The following is a 6,895-nucleotide window of genomic DNA, read 5'->3' as shown; positions in this document are numbered from 1 at the left end:
GAGAAGAAGGATCACATTTGTTATGTGCCTTCAGCCAAGAATCAGAGGGCCAGTAGGATTTTCCTATTGCATTACTTGAATGAAATGGGCTTCTTGAGTTTTAATAATTAGAAGATCAGGAGAAGATGGTTGATGCCCTATGCATACATTATATTCTGAGAACTGAATTAAGAGAAGTGCTTCACAGGCTAATATTTTCCTCCCATAAAGTGGCATGTGTATGCATGTAGGTGTTACTGCCAAAGACTTGGTTGCTAAAGCAAGGGCAGTATCTTGCACATGGTGTGACAGGTCAGGGGTTATAACAGGAAGAGCAGGTGCTCCTTCCTCAGCATGCATCCCCAACCTGTGCTCCCCCCCCCCCACAGATTGGCATGACATGGGAGAGATACAACACCTGCACTCAAACCCAGCAGCCTCTCTACATCTCCAACACTCATTTCATGTCATCTGCAAGAGAAGGGAAGAAGGGCTCCTTTTACAGCAGTCTCTAAGCAGGCTGCATTGAAGTCAGTTGCAAATTACACTTGTTTCTGGGCCACCCAGGATTCAGGAAGAATAAAAATGGCTTCAAAGTGTTTCTTTCTTCCTGCTGTGTTCCTCGAGGTGTTTTCCTCAGTTGTCCTAAGTCAGAAGCCATTTGTCCAGGCATAACCTTGTGGCAAGAGATGCTGTCTCTGTACAAGGCACAAACACCGCCCAAATCTACCTGCCAGGCGCTCTTGAATACCAACAGGGTTCAACAGAAAGGACACTATCAGGACACCCTAAGCTGCAAGTCAGCAACTCACTGGGCCTACAATTCGTTTCACAGTAGTAGAAAATATGTGCTTTGTTATCAGATAGCTTCTTCCATTGCTGTCACAGTCATAACATTTAAGTGCCTTACCACAGTGCATTAAATAGTGTGACTCAGAACTATTATTTGGCTCATTTTCCAGCTCAGCCTGTCCTCACAGAGGGAATTTGATGTACAGCAAAGTGTCTCGTTTTGCTAGGGTAAATACTATTTTTTTTCACAAGTTGCTGTGTATACATTAGCGAAGGAAAGCCTGAAGCTGCGTGCTTTGCATTGGAGCAGAGTGGGGGATGCTTGTGACAGTCATCCCCATCTGTGCGAGCTCATCCCACAGGCACAAGTCAGCTCCCAGGAGGCTGAGACAAACTTGCCCTTTTTGATAACAAAAATAGCTTGAAAAATTTGGGCAAAGACACCAAATCTAGAAACTCAGTATTCTTGATTAACCAATCTGATAGCAAAGAGTTCTTAGGCATTCATGTTACTATTTGTAAAACCAAGTAAGAGGCTGTTTCTCTCCTAGGGAATGCTGCTGTAACGCTGTCAGTCTCTGACTGCTCTTTCAGAATTTTCTGTGTAGGTTTGACATTTCTGGAAGTAATTTCTCTTTAACAGAAATGCCCACTCATTAAATCTCTTTCCCTGCTTGTGTGTGTGTGTGTGTATGTGTGTGTGTGTGTGTGTATTGCTGATCAGGTGGCAGCAGAGACATCTGCTGGTTGTTACACATTTTGAGTATTAATCATAAGGAAGACAGAAAATTCCTCAAATCACGTTTAGATTCTTTCATATCTTTATTTCTTGAAATTTGTTGAAATCATATTTGGCTGATTGATGCAAGAGAGGACTAAGAAACTGAACTAGTCTGTTTCTGTAATGAGATTTAGTTGAATTGCAGGAAATCTAGTCTGAACTATAGCTCTGATTTTAGTGATTGAGCTCTTGACACCAGCAATAGCAGAGTTGGGTTTGTTTAGAGGTTTATGATGACTCCCACATCCTACGTGACATTTCCTAACATCTTAGGTATGTCCCAAAGAGTCTTTTGTACTTAATTCTGCATTGCAAGTGCAAATTCTTCAAAGTAAAGAATATTCTTTATCTATTGGTGCAGTATTTGGAAAAGCCATACTGCCATGAAGGTAGACACTACCTGCGGAGACGGGAGTTTGGAGAATCCACAAGAAGACTCAATATGAGTTACATCAGGAAAACTCATTTTATTGTGCAGATGCACTTTCTTATATAGCATAATTTTCCAAAGTCATCATGACTTGCAGTTTTTCATAAACTCTAATTGTGCTATACATACATCAGTCATCCGCTTCTACCTATCACTTTACTATTAATACTAATGTGTTCCGCCTCATACGGATGTTAGCTTCTAATTCTTCTATTCTGACCCTCAAGGTCGAAGCGTCCTTGAGGCCTACTATGTTAGTTTAGACAAACTGCTCAACAGAGTTCTCCTTGTGCAGGCCCTCTAGCATTCCATGCCTGTTTTCAGCGAACCATGCTCCCACAATTCCCCCTTTTTCATTTTGCACAAATAAAACTCTGTGAATGAGACTCGATATGCCTTTCTGCAGCAAATTCCATACAAAGCCTAACCCTAGCAATAGCAATAATTATAATAAGCCATCGTATGCCTTCTTTGATTAAGCCTAGTAACCAAGGGGAGAGATTTCCAAAGATGTTTGCAGCCATGAGTCAAACAAATTCGTATCCTTCTGAATCTTTTGGCTGTGCTCCTTCAGCCACCGCAACTGCTGATGAATCGGTTCTCCATGATCGCTCAGGTTGAAGCAACACATCCCTTGGACATCTTCACACCCATGATCTTGTGCTAGAAGCAAGAAATCAATAGCCACACGGTTCTGCAAGACCGCATGTCTTAAGCTATTTTGATCTAACAGCATCTGTTCTAGGATTTGCGTAGTTACATTCGACTGCTTTTCTGACCAGCAAGCTAATTTCTCTATTTGCTTGCCTTTTTTTTTTTTGTTTGTTTTTTGTGAAAAGAGGCAAAGTGCGGTTAACAAAATATCTTCTATATAATGATAACAATAATACTGTGTCTCACTCACTCACGCATTCAAATATTGGTAACCAGTTTTTACACTATCACACAAGGAGCTCCTTTACACCATTCACATGAAAGACACAAGAAGACACCTGCAAATATGATTACTACAATAGCAACCACAGCACCAAGCAGACTAACCCCATTCACGTAGTTAAATATCAGTGCGAGTGGTGAAAATACACATTGACATCAATGCCAATCAGTGCACAGTGCGAACGTGTAGCAAGTTACAGAAACTGACCAGAAAGAATACCTTTTTCCGTAGATGGACCATGTCTGCCCCTGCAGCGAGCCAGATTGAGTCAGGGAGCCCCTCCGAGAAAGGGTCCCGGGGCGCACCTAGGGAGTCCCAGTCCTCATTGGCTCCTGCAGCTGGAAAGAGATTGTCGCATCTGGGTTGTCAATAGAATCTGAGAAAACTCAATAACAACTAAGTATTATCAAGCAGGTATTCTCCATTCTCCATTGCACTTCAAGAAATCTGTCAAGGGCTTTTATATCTTTTATGCAAGATCCCCCTTTTTCGTTGTGTTGTTTTTTTGGTTTTTTGGGGGTTTTTTAAGATTATCTTTAAAAGGAACTTGAGAGCTCTTTCATAATGAATACTGCTTTTCAAATTACACAACTTTATAGGCAACCTGTAAATGAATCCTGAATTTCTTTGCCTGCTTTAGATAAAATGTCTCATATTTTACAGCCAGCTAACATACTGAATAAAAATAACATTATGCAGCTTTCTTTTTGACCAGACACATACAGATCATAAGACAGTTTAAAAAATAGTTTTAAAACAAGGACCTGCTTTGACCCTATTGCAATGACTGAAAAATTAAGCACTTTTTAAACCTGCCTGGCAAGCACAAACCTACAGCACGATTAGAATTTGGTATGCCGTGTAACTGCGGAAGTTTGATTTACAGAGGGACTGAAATGAGTTTACATTGGCTCATAAAGTGACCCATTGTCCCGTAATTGAAACATCTCTTTTGCTTGCCTCCCTCCTTTCTATCTATGAGGGGTTGAATAGCACTGTATACAGCAGCAGCAAGTAAGGACGCGACACCATTGGTGCGTTCTATAACTTCAAGCATATCAGCTACTTGTGCATCTCTGGGTAGGGTACTTAAAGCTTTTTTTGTTGTATCATTAGCATTCTCAAAGGCAAACATTTTAAAAACCTTTTCCTTCATTCCCTCATCCAAATCTGGATGACTTCCAATAACCTGATATAAACGATCAATAAAAGAAGGAAAACTTTCTTGTGGACCCTGCTTAATATTGGCAAAGGAATATACCTCTCCTGGTTCCCTGATTGAAATTATTGCTTGGTAAGCTAACTGCTGTGACAATTGTAATACCTCTCTTATAAAACCGTGTTGTAAAGCCGCGCTCGCAAAAGGACCTTGGCCTGTTAGCATTTGTGCTTGTACCCCATACAATGGATCCCCTTGCTGCCTTGGTCGTGCAGCCTCCTGGTCACAGAGCTGTTGCCAGGCCTTGGAGAACATAAGCTGCTGAGAAGGGGACAAAAGAATGTTAGCAATCTGTTGTGAATCAAGTGGTAACAAAACATCTGTTGTAAAAATAGATTGTAATAATTGCTGAGTATAACTAGATTGAAGCCCATATTGTGATACTGCTAAACGTGCTTTTTCAAGGATTTTCCAATCAAACGGTTCCCATTTTCTACCTCCTGCCTGATCTGTAACGATAGGAAAGGCAGAAGGAAGAAAATTTCCTTCAATTAGGGCATCACGAATAACTCCTTTCCATCTTCGTCCTGTTTCTTGTTCATTTAATAGTGTATTTGAAAATGAAGTAGTTGACACAGGCATTTGCGACAAAGGCACTGGTAGTGATGACGGTACAGCAAAAGGATTATGAGTCGCAGCGTTTTCTGGATTCTTCTTGTTGCTGTCCGCTGCGATATTGAGTTCCGATAGTTTGTTTATGAGTTGCTGTAGGACTTCATCAAGCAGCTCCTCTTTCTGCTTTTGATTTGACATGATCCCTGGAGAAAGAGAGTCTTCCTGTAGGTGGGTCGTTGTGACGTCGGGATAAAGGCGGGATTCTAGGCGGGTCGTTGTGACGTCGGGATAAAGACGGGATTCTACTGGTTCCCGTACTTGTCCCTTTTCTTTGCCCACGCCCTCTTGTAGTTTTTCTGCGTTCTCCGCCGAGTCCCTTGTTACTGCGATCGGGTCGGCGCCATTATGGCGCACCTCCTCCTCCGAGGGTGCGGTCCCCGCGGAGGCCCCACCAGCCCCCGAACTCGCGGTCTGGGTCTGATCGGGGTGAGATGCCGCAGTCGTTTCACGACGAGGCGCGCGCCTTCCTTTTCTCTCCTCCCGCCTGGTAACTACGTGAGTCACCGCTTTTCCTCCGGCGGTGCGCTCGGCCCCCCTGCAGGGCACTGCCCATCGGGGGGGGAAGACGTCAGACCCGGGAGACATCTGGGGTTTCGTAAATACAAGCGAACTCTCGACCGCATTAAGTCGTCTCACGGCGGCAGCCGCCACCGATAGTTCCATTTTATACTTTTTCAAACACTTAGTTACTTCCCGCCACGGCGCCCCCAGCTTTTCTGCCGTTCGGTCCTTATCAATAACCGCATCCCATAACGAGTCCCCACATCTACGCCACTCGGACACATCAAACAATGTGCTTGAGTCCAAGAAATGTCCTTTTACATATCCACAAGTATAAAGAGATATTAAAGTCTTTTTTCCAATAGTCACCCCCAGCTTTCCCAGAAAGGTTTCCAATAGTGATAAAGTAACTTCTTTTTCCATTATCTTACCGCAGTGTCGAGTTTCTTTTTCTCCGGCTTTCCCTGATGGGCTGCCTGTTTTCTTTTCTCCGGCTTTCCCTGATGGGCCGCCTGTTTTCTCCGGCTTTCCTTGACGGGCTGCCTGTTTTCTCTGGCTTTCCCTGATGGGCCGCCTGTTTTCTCATCTCCTTTTCTCCGCCGAGCTCCAACTCTGCTGCAGAGGCGAGCTTTTTCCTTAATTTTCCCCGAACGTGAGTCCTGCTCATTCTTCGGGCCCCATGTTGGGCGCCACTTGCGGAGACGGGAGTTTGGAGAATCCACAAAAAGACTCAATATGAGTTACATCAGGAAAACTCATTTTATTGTGCAGATGCACTTTCTTATATAGCATAATTTTCCAAAGTCATCATGACTTGCAGTTTTTCATAAACTCTAATTGTGCTATACATACATCAGTCATCCGCTTCTACCTATCACTTTACTATTAATACTAATGTGTTCCGCCTCATACGGATGTTAGCTTCTAATTCTTCTATTCTGACCCTCAAGGTCGAAGCGTCCTTGAGGCCTACTATGTTAGTTTAGACAAACTGCTCAACAGAGTTCTCCTTCTGCAGGCCCTCTAGCATTCCATGCGTATTTTCAGTGAGCCACGCTCCCACAACTACCTTCTACTTAAGTAGTTTGTATGGCTTGCAGTTCTGTATGTTTGCATTTGGGAAGATGTGCTTCCAGTTCTTGCAATAAGCCACTACTCCTGCCATCCTGTCCTGACCCTACATTGACACTGTTAAAGTTTAAACTAGTTCCACCTTAAAAGGTTGACTCCACAGTTATCAGCTAATTTATATCATTCTGCAGACCTGGTAATCCAAGGAACTGAAATACGAGTTTGATAATCCAGCAACATGCAATCTTATCTGGGCTTTCATGGCAGGTGAATTTGACTGTAAATCAGTTCTGTACACAGTTTTGTCTCTTCTGTTCTTGGTTACACCTGTGCAAATCTTCATTTGTTTATCATTGCCAAATATATTGTGTGGGCTATTTGCATTCCCAGAAGACACATTTCCATATTGAACACTTCTCTGAGAATGAAAATGTCTCAATCATTAATTCAAATATGACACACAAAATAGTTAATATTTTCCTAGTCAGTGCTGAATTTTCAGTGCATAGTTCTAAAAAAAAAAAAAAATGTGACTATAAAAGTAGCAGACCTAAGAATCTAACTGCTTAT

The 6,895-nt window shown here is 42.6% G+C and overlaps 1 long non-coding RNA gene across 1 annotated transcript; it reads right to left on the bottom strand.

The window, feature by feature from the left end:
- Positions 1 to 1,999: 1,999 nt before the first annotated feature.
- Positions 2,000 to 4,662, bottom strand: LOC147413300 (uncharacterized). The gene is made up of 3 exons (XR_015184051.1): positions 4,244 to 4,662; positions 3,139 to 3,257; positions 2,000 to 2,645 (listed from the first exon to the last, which is right to left on the bottom strand). It is a non-coding gene; the product is annotated as an uncharacterized LOC147413300 (long non-coding RNA).
- Positions 4,663 to 6,895: the final 2,233 nt, after the last annotated feature.

The sequence above is a fragment of the Leptosomus discolor genome, chromosome Z (genome assembly GCF_034619465.1).
Source record: "Leptosomus discolor isolate bLepDis1 chromosome Z, bLepDis1.hap2, whole genome shotgun sequence".
Taxonomy (NCBI): Eukaryota; Metazoa; Chordata; class Aves; order Leptosomiformes; family Leptosomidae; genus Leptosomus; species Leptosomus discolor.
Note: the sequence above shows the minus strand (reverse complement) of the source record. Positions and strands in the feature narration are given on the sequence as shown.